The sequence below is a fragment of the Rhineura floridana genome, chromosome 10, assembly GCF_030035675.1.
Source record: "Rhineura floridana isolate rRhiFlo1 chromosome 10, rRhiFlo1.hap2, whole genome shotgun sequence".
NCBI lineage: Eukaryota > Metazoa > Chordata > Lepidosauria > Squamata > Rhineuridae > Rhineura > Rhineura floridana.
The window spans coordinates 65,114,457-65,132,676 of NC_084489.1; the positions used below are offsets into that span (position 1 = coordinate 65,114,457).

At 42.0% G+C, this 18,220-nt stretch overlaps 2 protein-coding genes across 11 annotated transcripts in view; one reads left to right on the forward strand and one right to left on the reverse strand.

The window, feature by feature from the left end:
* Window positions 1-4,492, reverse strand: part of MPP7 (MAGUK p55 scaffold protein 7) — a 192,222-nt gene extending 187,730 nt beyond the window's left edge. For 2 of the 7 annotated variants that reach the window (XM_061585653.1, XM_061585655.1), the window contains exon 1: window positions 3,956-4,198. The gene's annotated coding sequence lies outside the window, so the exon portion shown is untranslated. Of the gene's footprint in view, window positions 1-3,710; window positions 3,934-3,955; window positions 4,201-4,411 lie in introns of those variants that run through there. The other 5 variants (XM_061585656.1, XM_061585658.1, XM_061585660.1 and 2 more) reach the window with 5 other exon arrangements.
* Window positions 4,493-4,903: 411 nt separating this feature from the next.
* Window positions 4,904-18,220, forward strand: part of LOC133364805 (uncharacterized) — a 47,841-nt gene continuing 34,524 nt past the window's right edge. For 2 of the 4 annotated variants that reach the window (XM_061585662.1, XM_061585663.1), the window contains exons 1-2: window positions 4,904-5,122; window positions 12,424-12,523. The gene's annotated coding sequence lies outside the window, so the exon portion shown is untranslated. Of the gene's footprint in view, window positions 5,123-12,379; window positions 12,524-18,220 lie in introns of those variants that run through there. The other 2 variants (XR_009758034.1, XR_009758033.1) reach the window with 1 other exon arrangement.

An 18,220-nucleotide genomic window follows, 5' to 3' on the forward strand; every position in this document is an offset into this window, starting at 1 on the left:
ATCAGACAGAAATCCCTTTTTTCAAAAATGGAATTTTAAAGGTTTGTTATAACATTTCTTCTTTAAAAAAACAATCTACTTTAAAGGAAATCTGAACTTAATGCAAGGATAGTATCTTAAAGACTGAACTTTTGTGTCCCTCCTATGAAAGGCTGTTTTTCTCTGTAAAGAACTGTGTAAAAAAAATCAACACAATAGCCTATGTACTTATATATTATAAACTGATACTAAGGGCAAGCGACTGGCCAATAACCACAGATGTTATCCATTGACCATCTCTGTGACTTTAAGATTATTTTCTAATTTATTTAATAAAAAAAGCAATTTCTGTGCTGAATATGAAACATGAGGGAGCAAAATTCTAACAAAATTTGACATTATCTTGTGCATGAAGTTATCTAAAATTAACTCTCATTCTTTTCTAAAATATTAAGCTTAGTAAATATTTTGAACTGACCTTTTTTCATTTCATATTGTAAGTCATACTTTAATTGCTCCACCCTAATATTGAATAATAATAATAATAATAACAATAATAATAATAATTGAACCCTTGGCAGTCCAGATATTGCTGAACTACAAGCCCTATCACCCCTGGCCACTGGCCATGCTTGCTGGGGTGATGGGAAATGCAGTTCAGCAACATCTGGAGGCCCAAAAGTTCCCCACACATGAATTAAGAGGATGACTTCTCTGCTGAGCTGTTATTTAAGTTAGAACCATTTCAGAATCTCAAATAGGTAGGGTGATATCTAACAAAGTCATACACAAGAGTATAGCCAATGAAATCAACAAACTTAAGTTACAAGTCTATTAATTTTAATGGGTCAACTCTGAGTATGACTAACATTGGATATCAGTACTAGTGCTTAGTCAGACCAGTTCACACATCACACTAAACCATGGTTTAACAAGACACACACACAAGCAGGACTGAGTTGCTGCAAGCTTTGGGATCATGCACTTCCCCCTACCTGTCCTTCTAGGCATGAGGGAAGCAATTTTAGCAGCTGATTTTTTCCCTGCTTTGCTTTCTCCAAATCTTGGTTTATTGTGCCATCATTACCAGGGATTAAGGTTTATCACAAACCTGATCAATTTCTAAAGAAGCCAAGATTATGAAGCTGGCTTGTATAAACTAACCAGAATTCGTCATAAACCAAATTCCTGGTCCAGATAACACAACAAGTCAAGATTCAGAAAAGCAAGTAAAAGCTGCTGAAGGCCTTTTCTGCAAGAGTAGAAGAGGCTTGCAGTGGCTCTTTCCTCCTCATATACATCGTATTAGCATGATGCACAAAGTGGCCCACTATATAAACACAAGCAATGTGACAAACCCTTTCCAAAATAAGGAAACTGATTTTATAGACAAGTGTAACAGAAGTCACAAAACTCCAGTCATATCTCTAAACTATATTCCATAGAACATCTTTTCCAGTTTTCAGCTTCACTTTTATAAGCAAAGAAAATAATTATACGAATTTCTACTCCTTTTTAGAAAGTTCTGAAAAGGCTACTGACTAAAAACAATACATAAAATAAACATAACAAAGCTTGCTAAAGAAAGATAGCTTGCACATTTACAGAAAAAATAAGAATTGCAAACAAAAGCAATGTAACTGTCTTTCTTCCTGCTTTTAATAGCCTTGATTTAATTCAGTCCACATTATCCAACACTGAAGATGGCCTTACATATACAGCATTCAAACCATCACACCAAGCTAGTCCCAACCAAGTAGCTGAACTCTGGTTTGACAAACCGTGTAACAGCAAACAAACCAGAATCAGAAACCATAGCTTAAAGTAAAAACAATAGTCATACAATACTTTAAAAGACTAACAAGTTTATTGAAGCGTAAGCTTTCATGGACTAGAGTTCATTTCATCAGATGCATGAAGTCGTCCTCAGAAAGGGTATATGTATACACAGAGATACACATGTAGAGAGAGAAAAGGAAGGTTCAGGGATTGTAATATAGAACACATTGACTGTCATAATTAAGACAGAAGCTTAAACATTCAATCCTTTCTAAACCACATACCAAACTCTTTTTGGAGATGCACAGTTTGGTCACCCCTCTCTCTGTCCATCTTCCATTGCTAACTTTCAAGGACTGACCTACATATTCTTATTCCAACCTTAGGCACCATAATTAGAATCAGTTTGAGAAGTGATATCCACTATTACTACCTAACATTTATGAAGAACATACAGGGTCCTTGTGTAAAAGCACTGAAAATTGTAAGACCCATACTGAGAAACTATATATTCTACATCAAGCAGACAAAATTTGGTTGTTGGAGAAGAGGTCAATATGTGCCAGAGCCCCAGAATCTATTTTAACTCATAAGACTCATATATGACATATTCCAGCTGCCTGAATCAGTGTTATTGGAGATATTTTTCCATATAAGAAACTACTGTAGGAATATAAGAAGCCTCATATCAAATCATATGGTCTCAGATCAAATCAGACCATTAGTCTAACTCAGCATTGTCTACACTGATGGACAGCAGTCTCCAGGGTTGCAGCTAGGGGCCTCTCTCAGCCCTGCCTGAAGATCTAGCAGGGATCAAACCTGGGACCTTCTGCATGCAAAACATTTGTTCTACTACTGAGCCACACCCTAGCGTACTGCAGTGGTTAGGAGCAGGAACTAAGTTGTAGAAAACTGCCAGTTCAAATTTTATCTATCCTTCAGCAGCTAACTCCCTCTTTCCATCTGTGTTATGGAAATAATCCTGGCCTATCTTGCTTGGCAATTGTAGCAATTAATGTAACACAAGATTTAAGCAAGAATGTTTCTTTTTCTCACATGTGAAAACATGCTAAAGGAGAATAATATCCTGAACATGTGCAGAGTGCATTTCCCCTGTCAGTGAGCAATCACTGCCTATCCATACGCACCTAAAATTAGATAACATGGATTGTAAAGCGGATTTGAACCCTCTCATTTTATGCAGGGTATCCACTGGGTACACAGTACACGGTCCTGGGGCAAAATGCCTCTTATGACTCCATTCAAGTTAACTCTACACCCCTTACTCCCCTAAAAAATCCCAAGCTGGAGCAATCAAGATGTGGAGGGACTGAGGATATTTATTTCATTTATCAATCATTTCTCATAAAACATCCCAAAGCGATTACAGAAACGCAGAAGCACTGGAACACAGAAAGCTGCCTTATACCGAGTCAGACCACTTTTCCATCTCGTTCAGTATTGTCTACATTGACTGCCAGCGGCTCTCCAGACAGAAGATATTCCCAGCCCTACCTGGAAATGCGAGGGGTTGCAAACCAGTTCCTCTACTACTGAGCTACGGGGGGGGGGGAGGATCCTTGTTCCCGATACAGCCTCCTCTACTTCAGAGGCTCTCTTTACATAATCATATCACGACCTGGTGCGAGGAGACAGTTCCACACACACCTTCGTGAGGAGGAGAAAATGAAAAGCGGGGGGAGCTCCACACTGGACGTCGTCCGCCTGATTCCCTGGACTCAGGGGGTGTGGTGCGATGGGGGGCTTCTACAACGACTCCACTCCAATGGGGGGGGGACACGCTTCTTTCCCACAGCTCATTCTCACCACCAGAACCCAAAAGGAGGCTTGGGGGAACGGGTCAGTGTGAAGGTAAAGGCGACAACCCTGCGCACTCTTTACTAGGGAGTAAACCCCACATAACACGACAGGTTGTTGTTTTTACTTACGAGTAAAAAAACACGCCCAGGGGAGGGTGAGGAGGAGCCCCATTCCACCTGCTCCCAACCACCACAACAAGGAACGTCCGAACCGCCTCCCGCTCACGCGCCAGGGAGCAGCTACCTCCCTCCTCCTCGCGATGCCAGCCAGCGCAACCGTTTGCCCGCGCGCCCAACAGCCTCTCAGGGCAAGTGGGGAGAATCCCGCCCAAATTGCCAGCACAGCCTCTTCTCTTCAGCCACATTTATGTTACCTCAGCGCTCAGCACTCCTTCCGCTTCGGGAGCTGTGACCGCTCCGCAGTCCCTTATTCATTCGCCTCGCCTCACCACACCACAGCTCGGAGCACGTCGGGTTGGGCAGAGCTTACCTACCCGGGCGGAGCCAACTACCACTACCCCTCCCTCCAGAAAGAACAGGAGGAGGAGCTCTGCAACGGAGAAAGTAGGCGCGGCTTGTTGCCTGGCTTCCCCGCCGCCGTTCAGTACGCCGCTGCCCTGATTGGACACAGCACGGCCGCTAATGGGTTATTTGTTGTTCTCCCCGCCTTGCGCAGCCTGGCTGCCTCATTGGCAAAGAGAGGAGGAGCGCAAAGCTGGCCCCTGACTGACTGCTAGAGGGCGCCGCGTCCCGCCCAGATGCTGTCACGTGAGGCCAGGTGGGGCGCAGCTACTAGCGAGGTCGGCTGGGCAGCTTTGTTGGTGCCTTACGTCTTGCGGTCCGGGGCTGGGTTCTCTCAAAGGAGAGACGATGCTGTAAATCCTGTTTCTTGACACATTTTGCTTGGCTGCGTCTTCATATAGTGCTCCCTGAGATAAGAGCATAAGCAGAAAGCCCGGCTGAATCGGCACAGAAGGAGTTGACGCCCTGATCTGGTGCCACCCTGCCTCTCGGAAAGAGCACAACGCCAACCGGGGGGGGGGAACCAACTGGTCCCGTCCGTCAGCCAGTGAAGTAGCGTCTGTTCCAGTTCGTTTGCCTCCCTTTTGTAATGTCTGTTACATTGAGAACCTGCTCCTTTTATTTTTTAATGTATGTACAGCGCTTACAAAATTTTAGATGTGTTAAATTATAATAATAATAATGAAAACATCTAACCTAACGTTCTGTTTCAAATATTGACCAGCTGGATGCTCCTGGGATGTAATATATTGAACTCCGAACCAACGACTTGTGGCCCTTTTGTGTTTCACTGTGAGCAAGATTGCAGCCTATGTTTATTTACTGGGGGAGGGGCTCTTCTTTAAGTCCAATTCTATACACACTTATCTGGAACAAATCTAGTGGTGGTGTCAGGGCAGATATCTTTGGGAGAGATGTCTAACGTCTCACTAAGCAGAATGAGCAGCTAGTCTGGTTTACCATCTTTTGAAGTAACTGAAGAAGTACACTGATACAGAACCAGCAAGGCTTCTGTTAGGGTAAGTCCTGTCTCACTAACCTTTTAGGTTCCTTTGAGGGTGTCAGTAAGCTTATAAATGGAGGTGATCCAGTTGACTTTGTGTACTCAGATTTTGAAACAGCTTTTGATACAGTACCTCCACAAAAGCTGTTGAATCAGCTTAGCAGTCATGAGATAAGAGGACAGGTCCTCTTGTGGATCAGGAACTGATTAAGTAACAGGAAGCAGAGAACAGGACTAAAATGATAGTTCTCCAAGTGTAGAAAGTGGAGTCCCCCATGGATCAGTATTGGGACCTGTACTTTTTAATTTGTTCATAAATGATCTAGAATTAGGGGTGAGCTGAGAGGTAACCAAATTCATTGATGACACCAAATTGTCCAGGGTGGAATTGTCCAACAGGATCTCACCAAACGGTGAGTCAGGCCATTGGGCCATCCAGCTCAGTATTGTCCACACTGACTGGCAGTGGCTCTCTGGGATTTCAGACTGGGATCTCCCCCAGCTTCATATGGAGATGCTGGGGATTGAACCTGGGGCCTTCTGCATGCAAAGCAAATGCTCTACCACTGAGCGACAGCCCTTACCCAAAGACCAGGAATGGATCTTTGTGTGGAATTCACCTTCTGAAAACAAATTCCTGGCTTAAGCATGCACTCAGAGGCACCATCTACCTTAATTTTAAGTGCATCTCCCCTCACCCCTCTATTTTGTGCCTGGCTGCAGTTGGCGGACCTCTGGGTTTTAGTGAAAACCAAAATAGATCCCACAAGCCTGAAATCTGCTACGGTATAGTTCCCAAAAAATGTGGTAGTTAAAGAACACATTGTCTGAGGGTTTCTGCAACATATCTGTGTGTGGATGAAACCCAGTGCTACTGAGGGCATTTGTGGGCCCATAACAGGGAGGAATGCTTATTAAATAAACTATGCTCTCACAGCCTGGGTCCTTGTCACAATGACTGTGTTTACACATAACACTAAAACAAACCATGGCTTAGTGCAAATGAATGGGCTCTCAGAGAGAAGACTGCAGCTGCTTTGCTCCTCCCCTGTCCTTTTAGTTCAGCACAGTGCAACATCTAAGCCAAGATCTGGCTTAACATGTCATCCGAACCTGGGATCATGTTTAAGATGTTTCCTCCTTAGCCATGATCTGTAGCCAACGTTTGTTCCCATGCCTATGGGAGTGAAATGGATGTACTGGGGCACACTGTTCCTTCTTTTCTTTTTCCATTCAGCTACTGGCATTAAAAATATTCCAAAGATTGTATGAGCTGTCTTCTGGCAGCCTAATTGTAATATATTGAAGAAAATATGTTTAATGTAGTTAACTGCCCTGTCCCTTTAGGGATAAGAGGACTTAAAATACACAACAGAGACTGAAACTAATCCCTCATTTGGGGTGGGAGCAAACTCTTTTGTCATGTTTGTTAGTAAACTAAGACTCCTAGAAATACATTTGCCAATTGACCAGAAAAAGACTGACTAGACTGCTTTTGTGTTAACAGAAGCTTAACCTTCAGAAATCAACAGATCACACTTCCACAACATAACACTGAGTATTATCAGGATGCTAATGATGCAGATTAAGCTGTGGTTAAACACACACACGATAAGAGGCATGCCATTTTAGTGGCAACCACTCTTTGGAAGCAGGTGGCAATTTTTTCTGTCTCTCAAACACACTAACATTGCAATGTCATTGTGTTGCTTAATAATTTTTACAAAGGTGCAAAAGAGTATAATAGCACCAAGCTAGTGATGTACAGCAGGCTACTCTAGATGCTTAGATGTATTAAATAACACACACAGCATATTTGGGGCTACGTAGCCCTTGTACAGTAGAATGACTCAGAAGGGATTGTTGTTTAATTTAAGAAGTGATATCAAGTTATTTATCTTGTAATTACTTCTGTTAAGAAACATTTTTCCTTGAGAAGGGCAGTGTAGCCTGAAATGTGTTAGGACTGTGGTTATTGTTTTTACTTAATGAACCTTCCTTCCATCTTGAATGCTCTTCTTTGTACTAATAATTTCTAGTTCAGTGTGGTATCACTTAGGCCTGTAGCAGAGAACAACCCTACCCAACAAGTATTGGATCTTTTCAATATATGTGAAATATCTTTTATCAGTTATTCTCAGGCATCAGCATTATTATTTTGTAGTAATAATAGACTTTGCATTTGTCAATATTATGTATATGTTTATGTGCGCCACATTTTCAATGCCACACTTTAAAATATTCATATGTGTTATTAATTATTAATTTATAGATGATCAAGTAGCTGTCAGAACAAGTAGCTAATTTATTGCAGCTGAAACTATTTTGTTCATTAGTGATCATAAAGTTCCACAAATTTACATTTCTTTTTAAAAGCTAGCATGCTGGACTGCCTTAAATGAATGTGATCTTTCTAAGCTTGAAAACAGAGGGTTGTAAACAAAAGGATGACTGATACATATTTTATATAGGACTCTGTTACCCAATCCGTGGTCTTAAGTGTCCCTAACTATGCACAGAATTGCAGCTGTGGCAGAAAGATTTGTTTAGATTACAGTTACTCTAATCAGTAGGCAATGGTTACTTGCCTAGTCTGTATAAAGACCAACTGCATGGTAGGAGCAGCCCTGAACTCCTGACTAAGCATTGTTTTCAGCTCCATTCCCAGATTGGTGTGTGTGTTTACAGGGAAGAGTTGCTTGTTGCTCCACTACTGGGACCAAGACCTCCAGAACTGCCATTGAAGTCAGTGGTGGCAGGTGGAAAGGATACTCTCCTGTGAGAACTCTTAACTGCCATCAAACCAAGCTGTCTGTCAGAAGAACTGCATGGCAGGAAGATTCCTGAGTGCCTGACATTGTTGGAATTACCCCCCAGATGTGGTGCTGCGTGGGCATGCATTCTTCCAGGCAGAGGGTGCTCTTTGCCCCATTACCAAGATCAAGGCATCCTGAACCTAAGTAGACAACAGGTGCCTCTTCCATTGTGATAAGATGGAACAGGTGCTCGAAAAGATGGTGGCAGTCGAGCTTCAAGCATGCTTGGAGGAAACTGATTACTTGGATCCATTCCAGTCTGCCTTCAGGCCTGGCCATGGCACTGAAATTACCTTGTTCAGCCTGGTTGATGACATTTGTCAGGAGAGAGATGGGGAAGAGCAGCCCTGCTCATTCGCCTTGATTTCTCAGCAGCTTTTGATGCTGTTGACCACAGTATCCTTATGGAGCATCTCAGGGAGGTGGGGGTTGGGAGCACTGTGCTTCAGTGGTTCTACTCATACATCCAGGGCTGCTTCCAAAATGAAGTTATGGGAGGCTATTGTTCAACACCATGGGAACTGTCCTGTGATGTTCTGCAGGCTTCCATCTTGTCCCTCCTGCTATTTAACTTCTATATGAAGCCACTGGGAGTTATCAGGAGATTTGGTGGGAGGTGTCACCAAAATGCAGATGACACCCAGCTCTACCTCTCTACTCCATCTGAATTAGGAGAGGCAGTTGAGGTGCTGGACTGGGGCTTGGAAGTTTTAATGGGCTGGATGTGGGCCAATAAACTGAATCCTGAAAAGACAGAGAGATCATGTGTCCAAAGTTGTCATGTCCAAAGGTGGGGAGATGGCCTGTTCTGGATGGGGTTGTTTTTCCCCTGGAAGGAGCAGGCCCACAGCTTGGGGGTACGCCTGGATCCAACACTGTCACTGGAGGCTCAGGTGGCTTTAGTGGTTAGGAGTGTCTTTTTCCAGTTCTGGCTGGTTCATCAGCTGTGATCCCGAGATGACTTAGCCACAGTACTCAATGCTCTGATAACTTCCAGATTGGACTATTGCAGTGTGCTCTACACGAGGCTGTCCTTTAAAATGACTCCGAAACTTCAACTGGTCCAAAATGCAGCAGCCAGATTACTGGTTGGGGTTCCCTTTAGAACTCATATACCCCCTGTTTTAAAACAGCTGCATTGGTTGCCAGTTTGTTTCTGGATCCAATTCAGGGTGCTCATGTTAGTGTTAAAAGCCCTAAACTACTTAGGTCCCAAATATCTGAAAGACCACCTCCTTCCCTACAGACTCTCAGGTGTAGAGATTAGCAGAGGGGGCCCTTTTGGTAGTTCCACCACACTCAGAAGCTTGGGGTGGTGGAGGCCCAAGAGAGAGCATTCTCTGTGGCAGCCCCTAAGTTGTGGAAATCTTCCCCACAGAGGTGCATCTGGCAACGTCACTGTACAGTTCTAGGCAAATGCTGAAGATGCAGCTGTTTACCCTGGCCTTTGACACCTGAGAGATATTTTTAGGACCACCCTATTTTTTGCTATATCATTTTAGGTTGATTTTAACTTTTTAATGGTGTATTTTAAAATTGTGACGCTCCCTGAGACCTTTGGGTAAGGGGTGTGCAATTAATAATTATAATAATTATAATTATATAAACTACATGTGGAGGGTTGCCCTTGTTGAGACTGTTAAACAGCTTTATTCAAGCATGTTCATAAGCCACCTTATACTCTGTAAATCAGTTTGATAACTTTTTGTTGAAAAATGGTCTATGAATATTTTAAGTAAATAAATCACCAGCTATGAAAGCAGCTATGGGGAAAGATAATAGTTCCAAGATAAAAACAACAAAGTGAAATAAAATATCCCCTGGGTCTGTCAGCTGGATGAATGAATCCTGCTGGGGATTTGCCAGCATCATTAGAGCACCAAAGGCCTATTTGAGGAAGACTGCCTGGATGTTATATAAAGTCTGGTTCAATTGTGTTGAATTCAAGGTATCAGCCAGAGCAGAGGTTTTTCCCTTTTCTTTCATGGAGCAAATATTGAACATTGCAAGCTGATAGTGTGTACATTATCTCACTGTGACCACATACGTGCCCTTAATGAGCAAATGCACAGTCTTTCACAACTTGCAACAAGGCTTTTTGTGGACCAAATTAATCTGATCAATTTCAGGTTAGCCATCAGGATTTTTTTTTTACTAAACATTTACTCTGTAAATTTGGTCCAGTGTATTCCATTTGAGTGAGGTATTTTCAAGCGCATTTTTTAAATATACCTTGCTTTAAAATACAGAACTGGTCTTGGGAGTCCCTTTCCCATCTCATTTTATACCTTTCTTTTCTCCCCAACACTGACTGTCCTGCAGTCCTTTCACTTGCAATTGATGAGCAAACCAGCTGAAAAAGCTCTGCTTTGACAATAAAGATGAACATAGATCTGTAATGTATGTGCTTATCAGTGTAATATCTGAAGGTAATGCTTAATTTGTACTATGGGTAATGCTGGGTGGCTGAAGTATGCCTGAAAGCCATTCTGGGATGGAGAACTTGTGGCTCTCAGATTCTGATGGACTACAGCTACTATCATCCCTAAGTAATGACCGTGCTAACTAGACTCATGGGAGTTGGAATCCCAACAGCATATGGTAGAGATGGAGAACCCATGCCCTTCCATAGTTTGCAACTTGGCAGCTATGCCCTTAATCCTTGACTTGGAAGCTCAGCCACTAAGGCATGATAGAGAAGACTCAAATTTTAGGAGCCAAGGTATTTTTATTTATTTAATATGTTCATATACACCATTTAATACTTAAGACAGTCTCAAAGCAGTTTACAACATAACATGTGCAATATAACCATATAACAATGAAACTAAAACATAATACAGTGCAATGTAATACTAAACAAAACTACAATACAATGGATTAAAACAAAAACATCCCCAAAACATAGTAGTACATTTTGAAATATCGTTTAGAGTCAGGAATCCCTTCCCTTTTCAGTTTCCCTCTTGCCAAGGCACATCCCGACTCACAAAATAAAACATTCACCCCACTAACACATATCACATCCAAGTTCTGCCATTATATCTACATAAATCATACATCGCCAGCTCATTCAATATTGCTCATCCTAGTCTACTCCCACACATCCACCAGTACAGAGAAGCACACCATCCACCCAATTGCTCCAATATCTCCCACTCAGTCACCAGTTGCTCTGTTCCAGTCAACAACGTACTATAGACACACCAAGGAACCAATTAAACCATTCACTGACAGAACAGTATAAATAACAATACAAACAGCAACCCATCAATCACATAGATCTACTGTTCCCAACAGCAATCTGACACTCACCCAAGGATGGGTGGAACTTCACATGCTCCTCCCTGGTACTCTTTCCAAGGTGTACCCTCAGACATTTCAAACTACAAGAGGCATTTTAAAATAAATTGAGGAACACTCTCATCACAATCAGAAGCCCCCTTTGCCTTAGAAGTGCTAGTTTTGTAGTTTTCTGGCTCCATGGCAATCATCAGCAACAGCTAGTTCCATTCACTTCTGCAGTTCTGCCCCAACAAGACAACTTCCAGGGCCGCAAGGCTATCAGGGACCAAGGTGGACATGCGTCGTTATTTCTGTCCTCTATCTCTTATTCTTACCACCTGGTCTAGAAATTTTAAAGTCAATTAGTTGCTGGGGTCCTGCTTCAGTAAATAGCAGGCAAACTTAGCTCAGAAACAGACTTTTCCTGCAGCTGTGAATGCAGCATTACTAGATAAGCCTTTATGTTCTGCTGAAGAATGGCTGAAACAGAATCATGGCTTATAATATATTGCTGTAGAATTGCAGTAACTGTATCCGGGGGTAGAATGTAAGGGATGCTTCTTTAGCAAGAGATACAGCCATGCAAGCACACCAATAACTCATCTCACTTATTCTGCAGCCACACTACAATTATAGACAAGGCTTATTGCAAGGAACTCAATGGACCCTTGTGTAATCACCCAAGGGCTATCTGTGAACCTCACAGATGGAGATCAGGCTGTCAGGAGGCAAATGTTTACCTTGGTATCACAAGGATTATTTTACAGTCCACACATGCTTAAATTCTGAAGTCAGTGAGACTTAAGTAGGCATAACTGTGGATAGAATTGCAGCAAGTGCTGTAAATAAGGTGTGTGTGGGGAGGTTCTTTCTCCTGAAGAATTCCCTGTTTTGGAATGTAGCCTGTGTTTTCAATCTGTTTGCAAGGTTCTGCTTGCCTGTGAAGTGTTTTATTTTTATTATTTTCTGCAGAGATAATGTTCTAGACCTCTTAACCTCTTGACACTGATGCTTTGGCAGAGCATTACTGAGATTCTTGCATAATTAAACAGTGGAGTTTCAGTGACACTCGTGCTATTTAAGTGTATTCTTCAGGCTTTCTGCTTGCAGCTTGGATCAGTTTACATTTGCATGGCTGCTGAGAGAAGGGTTTCTGAGGTCACGAGGGAAAAACAACCTCTTGAAAAGAAACTGCTTAACCAAAGACTCTTTACAGCTGCAGTTCAGATTCCAGATGTGAGGTCAATGGTGGAGAAGGAGAGATGGAAGACTTGGGGAACAGCTATGTACATGCCAGAGGAATGCCTATGAGAGAGGTAATCAATAGAAACTTTGCAGCCTTGTTTCAAGAGACCTGATATTAAATGACATAACTTGAAGTGCCATATTCTTTTTCTCTACTATTAGAAAAAATTATTAATAGTGCTGCAGGAGAGGGAAACTTTCATCATGACTATACCATGCAGGGAAGGGAGTTAACCCTTCCCTTTCCCCACAGTCTCAATGAGAATCCCCCCTCCTCAGTGGTGGGCAATTGACCCTGGCAAGTTCCCATTGGGGGGGGGATTTTCATCAGGATTGCAGCAGGGAAGGAAAGATTAACCCCCTCCCCGTGCACCACTCTGCACGAATGAAAACCAGGCATGTACATGTTACCTATTAACCATTTCAAAATTGACACATTTAGTGTTGTGCCTAGCTTGGCTCTATGATTTCTATCCTATGTATGCATACTTTACCATACTGAACTCAGTTTCATTCATTGGCGATCACTTGTGACCGTGTAAGTTTGTCTTCCAAGATAAGGTCTTTAATGGTGGGTCCGCAAGTGACTGTGGGGGCCAATCCTAGATCCACACAGCCTCCCACAGTGAGGACATAGGTTTCCAGATGGAAGACAGATGCAATGAGGATTTGCTTGATGTGCCTTCTGCTTAGCTCGTTTGTCCCTTTCACCCTGTACTCGTGCTTCTTCAAAGTCCATAGCACCTTTGATTATAGCCAACCTCCAATTGGGATGTTGATGAGTCAAAACTTTCCAGTTCTCAATGCTCATTTTACATTTTTTTAGATTATCTTTAAGAACATCTTTAAACCTATTTTGCTGTCCACCGATATTCTGTTTTCCATCCTTAAGCTGGGAGTAAAGTAGCTGCTTTGGAAGACAGTAATCAGGCATTTGAACATGGCCGGTCCAGTGAAGTTGATGTTGAAGGATAATTGTTTCAACACTGGTGGTCTTTGCTTCTTCCAAAACGCTAACATTAGTCTGCCTATCTTCCCAAGTAATTTGCAGAATTTTCTGGAGGCAGCGTTGGTGGAATCTTTCAAGAAGTTGGGAGTGCCATTTATAAATGGTCCATGTTTCACAGGTGTACAGTAAGGTCAGTAGTACAATGGCTTTGTAAATAAGCATTTTGGTCTCCCTGCGAATATCCCAATCCTCAAACACTCTACACTTCATTTGGGAGAATGTAGCACTTGAGAGCTCAGACGATGTTGAATTTCAGCATCGATGTCAGCTTTTACAGAGAGATGGCTGCCAAGATAGGAAAAATGATCAACATTCTCCAGTGTTGCATCATTAAGCTGGAGGGTGCTACAGAGGGATTAGTTCACACCTGCTGATGAAGCACTTTGGGTTTTTTTAATATTAAGTGAGAGCCCAGGTTTCAATATGCTTCTGCAGACATTTAGGATAGTTTGAAGATCTTTCTCTAAATGTGCGGAGACTATCACTGGCATATCGAAGTTCAGTGACACAGATTGTAATTACCTTACTTTTTGCTTTCTGCCTACTGAGGTTGAAAAGCTTTCCATCTGTTCAATATATGATTTCCACACCAGTAGGAAGTTTCTCTTCAATAAGGTGTAGAATCACAGCAATGAAAATAGCAAATAAGGTCGGAGCAATGACACATCCCTGTTTTATGCCTGATCTGTCTCTGAATGGATTGCTCTGAAAGCCATTGTTATCCAAAATTGTCGCCATCATGTTTTCATGAAGGAGTCGCAAACTATTCAGCAAATTTATCAGGGCATCCAATTTTCAGAAGGATGGTCCAGAGAGCAGAGTCAGATCAATAAATGCCATACATAAAGGTCAGTTTTGCTCGCAGCATTTTTCTTGAAGCTGTCGTGCAGTGAAGATCATGTCCACTGTCCCCCTGGAAGGATGGAAACCATTTTGGGATTCGGGGAAGATATCTTCTGATATAGGTAGGAGGCGATTTGCGAGGATCTTTGCAAGGATTTTATCTGCGGTAGCAAAAAGAGAAATGCCTCGATAGTTCCCACAATCTGTTCTGTCACCCTTCTTAAAAAGAGTGATAATTATGGCATCCCTAAAGTATTCTGGGATCTCCTCCCTCAACCAGATCTTTTCAATGAGCTTATGAAGCTGTTGTGTAAGTTCAGGCCCACCTTCTTTAATGACTTCAGCAGGAATCCCATCAGGTCCACTAGCTTTGTTATTCTTCATTTGATTAATGGCTTTGCTGACTTCATCCAAATTAGGTGATACTGCAAGCTCGTCTCTAGTTTGTTGTTGCAGAATTTGCGAGTCCTCACCAGCCACAATAGAGTTATGATTAAGGAGGTTGTGGTAATGCTTTTTTCCAACGCAGTGCAATAGACTTTATCCTTATGAAGTTTGGTACCATCCACTGAACTTAAGGGATTCGTACCATAATTTGTTGGTCCATAGATGGCCTTTGTAGCATTAAAAAAGCCCTGTATATCATGAGTATCTGCAAAATGCTGGATTTATTGTGCTTTCTTTATCCACCAGGTGTTCTTAAATTCTCTAGCTCTTCTTTGGACCACAGCCTTTGCACTGGCATAGATTTTCTTCTTAGCAGCAGAGTCAATGTCTTTCTGCCATATCCAGAAGGCTTCCCTTTCCCTGTCAATGATATGTTCAATCTCAGTATCATTCTCATCAAACCAATCCTGATGTTTCTTAGTTTGGTGTCCAATAGTTTGTTCACATGCTGCAATAATGGAAGTCTTCAGTTTAATCCAGTGTTCCTTGATTTTTTCAGGGAGTTCCATAGGTAAATATTTCTTAAGTGTTGTTTGAAAACAACTTCACTTAATAGGATCTTGAAGGGTGTGGATGTTCATTTTATGCCTTAGTTTTCTTCCTTGGAGCCTATGTTAAGGAACAATATTAATGGCCATAGTGGATCAAATTAATCGGTGATCTGTCTAGCAGTCATGGTTTAGATTTACCTGCATGTATCAACTGAAAAGGACTCATTGATCATTATTTATTTTACACAGCACCATCAATTGTATGCATAACTGGTAACTTACAACATAAATAAGAGAGAGAGGCCCCCCCACCTCAAGGAACTCACAGTATAGTGTTTGGCAATGAGGCGAGAATGTGAGGACTGGGCGAGCCAAGGCTAACATAGGATGGAAACAAGTAAATGCAGTGACATGTGCTTAAGACTTCCTTGGGGAAATGTTTAACCAAGGACAACACAGAAAAGGTGGGTTTTGTGGGAAAATGTTGATGAACACTTAAATAGTTTGCCATGTAGTTGTAGCAAAATATATATTTCTAGAGCCCCAGCGTGTATGGTACCCTATTCAGACCAATATCCCTCGGTGTTGAGTTGTTGGAAGTTGCCAAGTATCACTATAGATTATGGGCAAGTCTTTATCTTAAGATAATAAGCGGACATACTAATTTATTATATTTTTCAGAATAAATGTTTGTGTCATATATGGGTTTATTAACTTTAACAAAAGAGCTCCTGAGCTCTCCATAGACCTGCCAAGAATGAATATTAAAAGGGACATTCTTTTTTTAAAAATGCTTGGGTGGGTTGCTGTTAGGTGTGATGAATGATATTTTAAAACAGTCATTGCAAAGAATCAGACATTAATACTTTACTGGCTTTAACAGCCTGATCCTATGATTTGACCCAAGCAGCATAAGCCTCCTTTAAAGGCCCCACTGAATGAATGAATGTGCTTCAAGAGAAGATTGTGCAGCTTTCAATGAAGACTTCGTAAAACATCAAATGTTAATCAGTGTGTCTGTGGGAAGGGTGCCATGTGGAGTTTTATTTTGTTTTTGCCTAAGGTAATAATTTCATAACTGAACAAGTTTTGAATTTAAGTCTGTAAGACAAACTTGGTGCCCTCCAGTAGCCAACATGGTGCCCTCCAGATGTTGTTTGACTGCAGCTTCTATAATCTCTGACCATTGAGCATGCTGGCTGGGGCTGATGGTAACTGGAGTCCAACATCATCTTGAAGACATTAGATTGGCTATTCCTGTTCAAAGGTCAGCGTACTTGGATCAGACAATGGCCTTGAACACTCAGCTGCCTCCATCCATCAAGAAAGTCCTCCTTGATCCTGCAGCAAAGACTAAGCAGAGTGGTAGTTGGGTTGACATGGATTAAGAATTTAGGTAGAGCTCTTGTGGATCAGATCAAAGGTCCATCTAGTCTGGCATCATATGCCTCCGGGAAGCCCATAAATGTGGTCCACCATCACAACTTGGCCAGGAAATTACATTATTACTGCTGTACAAAGAAACAATTTTGTTTTGTTTGTCCTGTTCGACTGTATGGCCAGTCAATTTAAAGGGGTGACCTTGAGTTCTTGGGAGGGGAGGGAGAAGAACTCTGTCTCTTCACTTTATCCATACCATGTGTCAGTTGTTTGTGTCTCTTGAAAGGAAGGGAGTATTTGTTTGCTGATAGTGATCAGCAGCACTTTCATTTTAAATGAAATAATGTCAGTGTAGAAGAAATAATCTGAGAGCACAAGACATGCATTTTAATACTTGACATTTGGAGTGCGCATTCATAAGTAAGCATTCAGAGAGTGCTGTGCTGTAATCATGAACAGAGCGAGAGCTATTTTGCTTTGCAAAACAGTTAAAAAGTCATAGCTCCCTCATTATTTTGTTTCCTGGTAAAATACTGCACAGTATATTATCAATTAATTAGGCATGATCCGGCAGACATATCTCATTCCTCCGCTTCAAGGATACAAAAGGAACATTGAGAGAAACAAAGAATCCCCATTGAGATGGAAATATGCTCTGAAACTAGTCTACTGGATACGAATTTTGTTTTGCATTTAAAGTACATGGCTGGAGGAGGAAAGTGTGCTGATAAAATTTTGATTGGAAATCATTGTTTTGTGAAATAGTGAGCTAACCAGCTTCGGATGCTGGTAGTGTTCATCCCATGCTGGTAGTGTTCATCCCATTCTTTGTTTCCTCCTCCTTGTTTCAACAACCTTTTATAACTAGTGAAAGCAATGTCATCAGATTGTCACCTGACATGCTGCTGAGTCAATCTGGGCATGTCAGAGTGAAGGGCTCTAACTCAGTGAGAGAATCTACATGCAAAAGGTTCCAGGTTCAATCCCTGGCATCTCCAGGTTGGGCTGGAAAAGATTCCTGTCTTGAAGCCCTGGTGAGCTACTGCCAGATCAACTAAAAGCCTGACTCAATATATGTTTCTTGCAGTACTTTTTTCTAGTCAGCTATGCAGTATTTGTAGCCAGGCACCAACCGGTTTCTCTTCTGGCAAACTGCCACAGTGATACAGGGAGTAAGCCACTGGAATCTAGCTACTAGAACCCCTGCTTGGAGATCTTTGACACATTAAGCTGGAAACCTAAACACGTTCAATATAAATGCAGCAAGCACATTTGTCATATCTGTTCTGTTTGTTCACAGATCCAGGGCAAGGGCACCCTTACTGACAAACTGAACTTTGTTGCTGTAAAATAGTGGAAAGTCTCTTGGTGGACTGCATTCTATAGCTTTTTGTGACATGACAAGTTCCACCAGGCCCCATATTTTGTGGTAGAATGTAAACTGCTTTTGCATAATAGGAAGGTCATGCTTTGGTCCACCAGCACTGCTGCAATCTGTATAAGCCTTCTCATGAGTCCCACCAGTCTTTGCTGAGTTCTCTGCTTTTCTGAGTCCATTGGCTCTCTGCCATTCTCTGATGCTCCCGATGACAACCTGT